The sequence below is a fragment of the Panthera pardus genome, unplaced genomic scaffold (genome assembly GCF_024362965.1).
Source record: "Panthera pardus isolate Hobbes unplaced genomic scaffold, ASM2436296v1 HiC_scaffold_7, whole genome shotgun sequence".
In the NCBI taxonomy this organism is placed as follows: Eukaryota; Metazoa; Chordata; class Mammalia; order Carnivora; family Felidae; genus Panthera; species Panthera pardus.
Genome location: NW_026527002.1, coordinates 16946464 through 16954853, shown reverse-complemented (window position 1 = coordinate 16954853; position 8390 = coordinate 16946464). Strand labels below are relative to the sequence as shown.

Sequence of the window (8390 nt, the reverse complement as noted above, 5' to 3'; positions counted from 1 at the left end):
ATGAAATGAGTGAAGGTGGTCACAAGCTACGAGCTTCCATTTATAAAATAAGTCATAAGATGTAATGTACAGCATGGTGACTACAATTAATAATGCTGTATTGTATATTTGAAAGTTGCTAAGAGAGTAGATCTTAAAATTTATCATAACAAGAAAAACGTAACTATGTGTGGTGATGGATGTCAACTAGACTTGGAGTGATTATTTAGCAGTCTATCAAATCATGATGCTGTACACTTGAAACTAATGTCATATGTTAATTATATCTCAATTTTAAAAATTAATTTTAAAAAAGGTTATATGAAATAAAGATTGCTAATCACCTGACCTTAAGATAGGAAGAATATCCTGGATTTTCTGAGTGGGTCCAAGGTGATCACAAGGGTCCTCAAAAGTGGAAGAAGAAGAAGGCAAAAGAAGAGTTAGAGAAAAAGATGTGACTATGGAAGGATGGTTGGAGAGAGACAACATTGCTGGCTTTGAAGGTGGAAAAGGGGGCCTCAAGCCATGGAATCTGGGTGGCCTCTAGAAGCTGGAAAAGGCAAGAAAATGGATTCACTCATAGAGCCTGCAAAAGGGTGCAGCCCTGCTGACACATTAATTTTAGCTCAGTGACACTGATGTCAGACTTCAAACCTAGAGGGCTAAAAATGTGGTTTTAAGTCTCTAAATTTGTGGTAATTTGTTACAGCAGCAGATTAAAAAACAAGTTAGATATATAGATACATCAGCAACTCTACAAAAGTTGCAGTGTGAGGGCAAGTGTGGCATATAGAGAATTGTCTCCCTCCCTCACTCCACGTGGTTTTAGAAAACATGCCAACTCACAGACTTTTCCATTTTTATTTTCTTTATATAACTAATTGCAAGAGTTCAATTTACCATGCCACAGGATTATTCTCCAAGCAATCTAAGTGCTGTTGGCTAACAACTTACTTAACCCATTATGGGTCCTTGATGATGGCAGATGACAGTTACAGAATATAAATTTTACCTAAGTACTATCTGGTTTCATATATTTTATTTATTTATTTTTATTTATTATTTTAAAAATTTATCTTATTTTTTAAACTAAATTCTACCGCAGCATGGGGCTCAAACTCACAACCCCAAGATCAAGAGTCCCATGCTCTACCTACTGAGCCAGCCAGGTACCCCTGGTTTCTTATATTTTTATTTGTGTCTAGACACCTGAGAGTATCATACAAATTAGTTGTGAATTAACTATCCCAGAGACTTACAGGAGTAGCCCTGTCATCTCCTGAGAGGTGAGCACAGCAGTTGTCAAAGGAGGCAGGCCACACTCACTGAGTCCTTCCTGCCTCTTCTTGGCTTTATCAGAAACACATTATATACATTATTGCCTTTAATCCACATAACCATGCCATCATCATCCCCTTTTTACAGATAAAGGAATAAATTCAAAGAGGTGAAATAACCCTACCCAGGTCACATGGCAGGAAAGTGGCAGAGCTGAGTCCACTTGATTTGAAGCCCTGGTGTTTCTAGAGCCTTCAATGTCAATAGGTGGTTCTGGGTGAAAGGCAGCAAGGACCAGGTGTAGAAGTTTACAAACTCAAATGCCTAAAGCACCTGGGAAGCACCTCTAATGGTGAGTGTCAGAAGAGGTGAAAGTGAGGTGATAAATGGCAACTGACCATCAGTCTTCATGAGTGGCAAGAGGTGCATGCCCTCTCTAAATGGAATGGCTGATGGCTGCTACCAGCTGATTGTTGCTATGTGAGCACAAAGCCCCAATTGGCCAGATCCACTAATCTTCCAATAAAAACTAGCAATACACATTTTTAATGTGAAATGGCATAATTCCAAAATGCTAGGAACAAATTGAGATTTTCTTAAAATGTTGTGCAGGCCAAATGAGCCACATCTATCAAGCAAATTTTCCCCATCGGCTACCATTTGAGACCAGTAGTATTAATCCCTAGGACACAGGGAGTGGTCCCTAGTCTTGCTAAAAGAGAAGCTATGGAAAGGATTGAATTAGATTCTGATTGAGCTCACTGAGTGAAGAAATACCCTAATCTAAAGAACAAGGGAGGCTTATTCCAAGGCATTGAGGCACATTAAAGAAGGGAATATGACTCAACTTTTTCACAGAATCTTTTTAAGGAGACCAATAATTGGGCGCCTGGGTGGCTCAGTTGGTTGAGCATCGGGCTCTTGATTTCGGCTCGGGTCATGATCCCAGGGTCCTGAGTATGGAACCTGCTTAAGATTTTCCCTCTCCTTCTGTTCCTCTTCCACTTGCACTCACTCTCTCTCTCAAATAAAAATAAATAAAAGTCATCTTTTCTTAAAAAAAAAAAAAAAAAAAAGGAGACCAATAATTAAAGCAACTCTAAACACATCAACCCATCTGGGTTTGCTGATACATAAGCACTTTTCGGTGAATCATCATTGATAGATATGCTTATCTGCCATATATCTGTACCTGATCATTAGAAGCCAGATTATTTTAATTTTTAAATAGAAAACAGCTTAATAACATGAATCTAATTACATATATATAGGCAAAAAGCCTGACATATAATATCTGTCGAGTAAGAAGAAATGGCATGACTTTGAAAATATTTATTCAAAATAGTACAATATCAAAAATAAAAACTACACTTAAAATTTGCTGATACATATATTAAGCAGAAAGCTCTGGTTTCAGAAACACAGAAATAGTTGCAGGACACACTGAGGGATGAACTGATGTAGGAGAAATGCAAGTTGTACAATAGATATCATCTTCGCAGAGCTCTGCAGCCATGGTATAGGTATGGAGGAGACAGCCGCATTAAACCTGGGTTAGGAAGGTTGAAGAGAAGGACAGTGGAGGAGGGGAAGAGAGCCCAAGTGGGGGCCAAGCCATTTACACTTATTAAGGAAAGGAGGAGGCAACAGACAGAAGGATGAGACCAAGAGCAAGGGGGACTTGAACAGGTATAGAGTGAGATTAACAAAAACTTACTACACGTTTACACTATTAATAATAGTTTACATTTGAGGTGCCTGGATGACTCAGTCAGTTAAGCATCCAACTTCAGCTCAGGTCATGATCTCGTGGTCCATGGGTTCTAGCTCGAAGTTAGGCTCTATGCTGACAGCTCGGAGCCTGGAGGCTGCTTCGGATTCTGCGACTCCTGTGCTCGCTTCGGTAGCACGTGTACTAAAACTGAAACAATACAGAGAAGATTAGCCCGCCCCTGTGCAAGTGTGACGTGCAAATTCGGATCCTGTGACTCCCTCTCTCTCTCTTCCCCTCCCCAGCTCCTGGCCTCTCTCTCTCTCTCTCTCTCTCAAAAATAAATAAACATTAAAAAATTTAAAAAAATAGTTTAAATTTTAAAGTACACTATAATTTTTTGGGGTGCCTGGGTGGCTCAGTCGGTTAAGCATCCGACTTCAGCTCAGGTCATGATCACATGGTTCGTGGGTTCGAGCCCCGCATTGGGCTCTGTGCTGAAAGCTCAGCAACCCTGGACCCTGCTTCGGGTTCTGTGTCTCCCTTTCTCTCTGCTCCTCCCCTGATGGTGTGTCCTCTCTCTCTCTCTCTCAAAAATAAATTAAAAAAAATTTTTTTTTAATTTCAGTACACTGTAATTTTAAAGCATTTTTTAAAAGACTATTTTTTAAAGCAGTTTTAGGTTCATAACAACATTGGGCGGAAAGTGTAGAGGTCTTATATAACCCGTCTCCACACATGCACAACCTGCCCCATCAGAGTGGTACATTCATTATCATGGATGAACCTACATTGACATGTCATTATCATCAAAGTCTATGGTTTACATTAGGGTTCACTCTTGTTGCATATTCTGTGGACTTGGACAAATGTATAATAACATGTTTTCACCATTACAGTATCCTACAAAACAGTTTCATTGCCCTGAAATCCTTTGAGCGCTGCCTATTCATCCCTCCCTTCCTCCCAACCCCTGATCTTTTTACTATCTCCATAGTTTTGCCTTTTCAGATTGTCATATGGCTGGAATCATATGGCTTCTTTTACTTAGTGACATGCATTAAAGTCCCCTCCCCCCAATCTTTTCATGGTTTAATAGGTCATTTGTTTTTAGAATTAAATAATTTTCTATTGAGGGGTGCCTGGGTGGCTCAGTTGGTTGAGCGTCCAACTCTTGATTTTGGCTTAGGTCATGATCCCAGAGTCATTGGATCAAGTCCCACATCGGGCTCTGTGCTGAGCATGGAGCCTGCTTAAGTTTCTCTCTCTCTCTCTCTCTCTCTCTCTCTCTCTCTCTCTCCCCCCCTCCCCCTCTGCCCCTCTCCCCTGCTCACACACTCTCTTTATCTAAAATAAAAATTAATTAATTTTTATTGTCTGTATGTACTACAGTTTGTCCATTCACCAACTGAAAAACATCCTGGCTGCTTTCAAGTTTTGGCAGTTATGAACAAAGCTGTTATAAATTCCATGTTCAGATTTGTGTGTGTGAACAATACATTTTAACCTTCATAGTCTGAATATAGAACAAGTGTTCTAAGTCAAATCCTAACCAGTCAAATATAACTGGTAGAGTTTATCCTTTGAATATCCTTTGAAACAACAGACAATATGTTACTATGTTAGGAATGAAAAATTCTAAATTGATTTCAACTCATGTTTTGAGGAATGAACTCTCTGTTTTGTCATTCCCCCCTATCTTGTCTCTGCTTCACCCCTTCCCAACCTGGAACACAGTTAGCATGATACAGTGGATCAATGGATGGTGTAGCCATGACTTTTGTGTTGGTTTCTGTTTGACTATTTGAGGCTCTGATGCTTATGAGCAATGTGACTTGCAGCAAGTTACTCAACATCTTTGGGCCTCTTCTGCCTCATCTGTAAAGCAGGGGTTTTTAATAGTGCCTACCTTATGGATGAAATGAGTTTATGTCTATAAACTCTTAGAATAATTACCTGGCACATAAGTGTTTGTCAAATAAAATGAAATATATGTACGTGGATCTCTTGTATGAATGATGGTCTCCCAGGCTTGTATACAATTCTGAATTGTGCTGTTGAGTCAAAGTGTCAGGTCTGCAATTTGTTTTTATCCTACTTACAAGCCAACAAGTTAACCTTTACTGTTTTACAGCTGCTGAAAGAAGACATGGAATATCTGAGGAAGAGGGGGAAAAAACTTTTATAAAAGTTTATTTATTTTGAGAGAGAAAGGAGAGAGAGAAAGAGAGAGAGAGAGTAGGGTCAGGCAGAGAGAGAGAAAGAGAGAGAGAATCCCCAGGCAGGGCTTGAACTCATGAACTGTAAGATCATGACCTGAGCTGAAACCAAGAGTTGTCGCTCAACAGACTGAGCCACCTAGGCAAAAAAAATTTTTTACCCACAGCACAGCATAAACAGCATGAATTGTTTACATTAACTCCTTTTGCCCCAAGTCCCACGGGTGTGATACTAAGAGCCCCAGATAGATGCCACATGTGCAGTGGGTTTGTGTTCATTGGGGGTAACAGTGAGCTTGGGGAGCCCATTGCTTTTCTAGCAAGCAACAAGCTAAGCCAGCTTCTCTTTCCCAGAGGGAGAGGTTACTTCATTCCTCAAGACTGCTTGATGTAGGCGGTCCTGGCTGGCTCAGTCAGTAGGGCCTGCTACTCTTGATCTCAGGGTTTTAAGTTCAAGCCCCAAGTTGGGAGTAGACATAAGTTTTTTAAAAAGGGCAAGAAACCTGGGTAGCTCAGTTGGTTAAATGTCCAACTCTTGGTTTCAGCTCCGGTCATGATCTCACAGTTGTGAGATCAAGCCCCACATCAGGCACCGGGCTGGGTGTGGAGACTTCTTGGGGTTCTTTTTCTCCCTCTCTCTCTCTCTCTCTCTGCCCTTCCCCTGTTCTCTTTCTCAAAATAAATAAATAAACTTTAAAAAAAAAGGACTGGAGTGCCGATTTCATCTCAGGTCATGATCTCCTGGTTCATGAGTTCGAGCCCAAATTGGGCTCTGTGCTGACAGCTCGGAGCCTGGAGCCTGCTTTGGAGTCTGTGTCTCCCTCTCTCCTCCCCTCCCCTCTCTGAAAAATAAGTAAACATTTAAAAAAATTAAAAAGAAAAAAAGATTGCTTGCTGTAAACACCACCATGAGAAATGGCTTGCGTAAAGTGATATGGTAGAAGGCCTCTACAATGGCCCATAATGATTCTTACCTTCTGGTATTCACTCCTTGGTGTAATCACCTCCAGTTGACTGTGGGCTAGAGTTACTGACTCACTTCTAACTAATTTAATACAGCACAAATGACAGGATATTGCTTCTGACATGAGGTTATAAAAAGACTGTAGCTTCTGTCTTGGGCACCCTCTCATGTTCTCTCTCACTCACTGTGAGGGTAGACAGCATGTTGTGAGCTGCCTTATGGAGAGACCTACATGGCAAGGAAAGGATGTCTTTGGCCACAGTAAGAACCTGAGGCCTACCAACAACTCTGTTGAATGAGCTTGGAAGAAGAATCTCCCTTATTCAAGACTGGGGATGACTGCACCCTGGCCAACACCTTGATCTGGAACCAGGGGCACCTAGCTAAGCTATGCCCAGATTCCTAATCAAAAGAAACTGTCAAAAAAAAAAAAAAAAGTTTGTTTTTTAAGCCTCTACATTTTGGAGTAATTGGTTATGTAGTAATAGATATATAATATAAGCTGTATAAGCTGTTAGGGCCTTACATTCTTGGCATACTGTCTAAGACATGAAGGAGTATGAGACACCCACAGATAACCATTCCCAAACAACAGGGTAAAGCTACGAACCAGAAGCAGACAATGCCATCTTTCTAGAAGAGGGCTGACATGTTAAGTGTCCAGTGTGTAGGGAGAGGCAGGCACTGAAACTGGAAAGTAGAATTTGGAAGGAAGCCCTTAGCTGGAACTAGCCTTACCAATCTCAGAGCCAGTTTTTGAAGAATTTTGCTTGCTTGAGGACATAGTGCAGGATAGAAAAAAAGTTTTCTGCTTTGTGCATGCAGTGGGAAGCAAGGTATTCAGTGTCAAATACTGAAATGCCTACTCTGCATTCAGTGAACCAAATTATCTAGTTGTATATTACTCTCTGTACTCATTTGCCTTCTGTTCATCTGAGCCCCTTGTAAACTTTGTTTAAATATTTTCCTGGTCTTATCTGTGCTTAAGGGAATTAGCAAAGGCTTGAGCCACAGTATTAAAGGGGTAACAGTGCCCCCTGGAGGCCAGAGTGGCAATGCCCAGAGGCCACCAGAGGTAGAAGCTAGGATAGGCAAGGGTAATGACAAAGTTCTTTATAAATGTTAAGAAAATATTTGATTAAATTAAAAATCTCTTTGATTCAAAGCTTGTAAGAAGTTAGTATGAAACATTTATAACTAGATGTGGTGATGGATGTTAACTAGATTAGCGTGGTGATCATTTCACAGTATGTACAAATATTGAATCATTATGTTGTAAACGTGAAACTAATATAATGTTATAAAAACCCATTCATTCAAAATTTTAAAAAGAAATAAATTGGTATGGAAGATTTCTTTACGTTTATAAAGAGATTTTGTTTTCAAAGAGAGTTAACTTTATACTCTACATAATGGGGGGCCAGCAGTACTGTTATTAAGAACACGGACTTCGGCACAGACAGGACTTCCTTTTGTTAACTGTGTGTCCTTGACCAAGCTGATAAATCTGAGCCTATTTCTTTTTTCTTTTTTAAGTTTATTTATTTCTTTTGAGAGAGAGAGAGTAGGGAGGGGCAGAGAAAGAGAGAGACAGAATCCCAAGCAGGCTTCATGCTGTCAACACAGAGCCTGATACAGGATTCAAACCCATGAACCTCGAGATCATGACCTGAGCTGAGATCAAGAGTTGGATGCTTACTCACTTATCCCACTGAGCCACCCAGGATCTCCTGGGCCTATTTCTTCATCTGTAAAACAAAGATAATATCTCATCGGATTATAGTGATAATTAAATGAGTTCATGTATGTAATATCCTTAGCACTTGGTAAGCACTTAGTTTTTGAAAGCTGCTATCACTACCATTACTACTAATACTTCTACTAAGACTACCATTGTATGAATAAGATAAGAGTGTTAAGTACTACTTAATATACTATTCCCCATGCTGGTAATGGAATTTTCAGATAAGGAGAATTTACAGAAGGGGTGCCTGGGTGGACCCTGCATTGGGCTCTGTGCTGACAGCACAGCACAGAGCCTGCTTGGGATTCTCGCTCTCCCTCTCTGCTGCTCCCCATGCTCATGCTCACTCTCAAAATAAGTAAATAAATTTAAAAAAAAATTACTAAAAAAAAGGAATTTACAGAAGACATAAATTAGAATAGAGGAAAGGAAGAATCAATGGGCACTAAAACCTAAGAATATATGTAAACATATGCGAAAAAAAATACAATC

At 40.1% G+C, this 8390-nt stretch overlaps 1 long non-coding RNA gene and 1 other non-coding gene across 2 annotated transcripts; one reads left to right on the top strand and one right to left on the bottom strand.

The window, feature by feature from the left end:
• Nucleotides 1-2577: 2577 nt before the first annotated feature.
• LOC109269303 (uncharacterized) lies at nt 2578-8260 on the bottom strand. Its single transcript, XR_002081012.2, has 2 exons — nt 6165-8260; nt 2578-3181 (listed from the first exon to the last, which is right to left on the bottom strand). It is a non-coding gene; the product is annotated as an uncharacterized LOC109269303 (long non-coding RNA).
• Nucleotides 3152-3257, top strand: LOC128775410 (U6 spliceosomal RNA). The gene has a single exon (XR_008420131.1). It is a non-coding gene; the product is annotated as a U6 spliceosomal RNA (small nuclear RNA).
• Nucleotides 8261-8390: the final 130 nt, after the last annotated feature.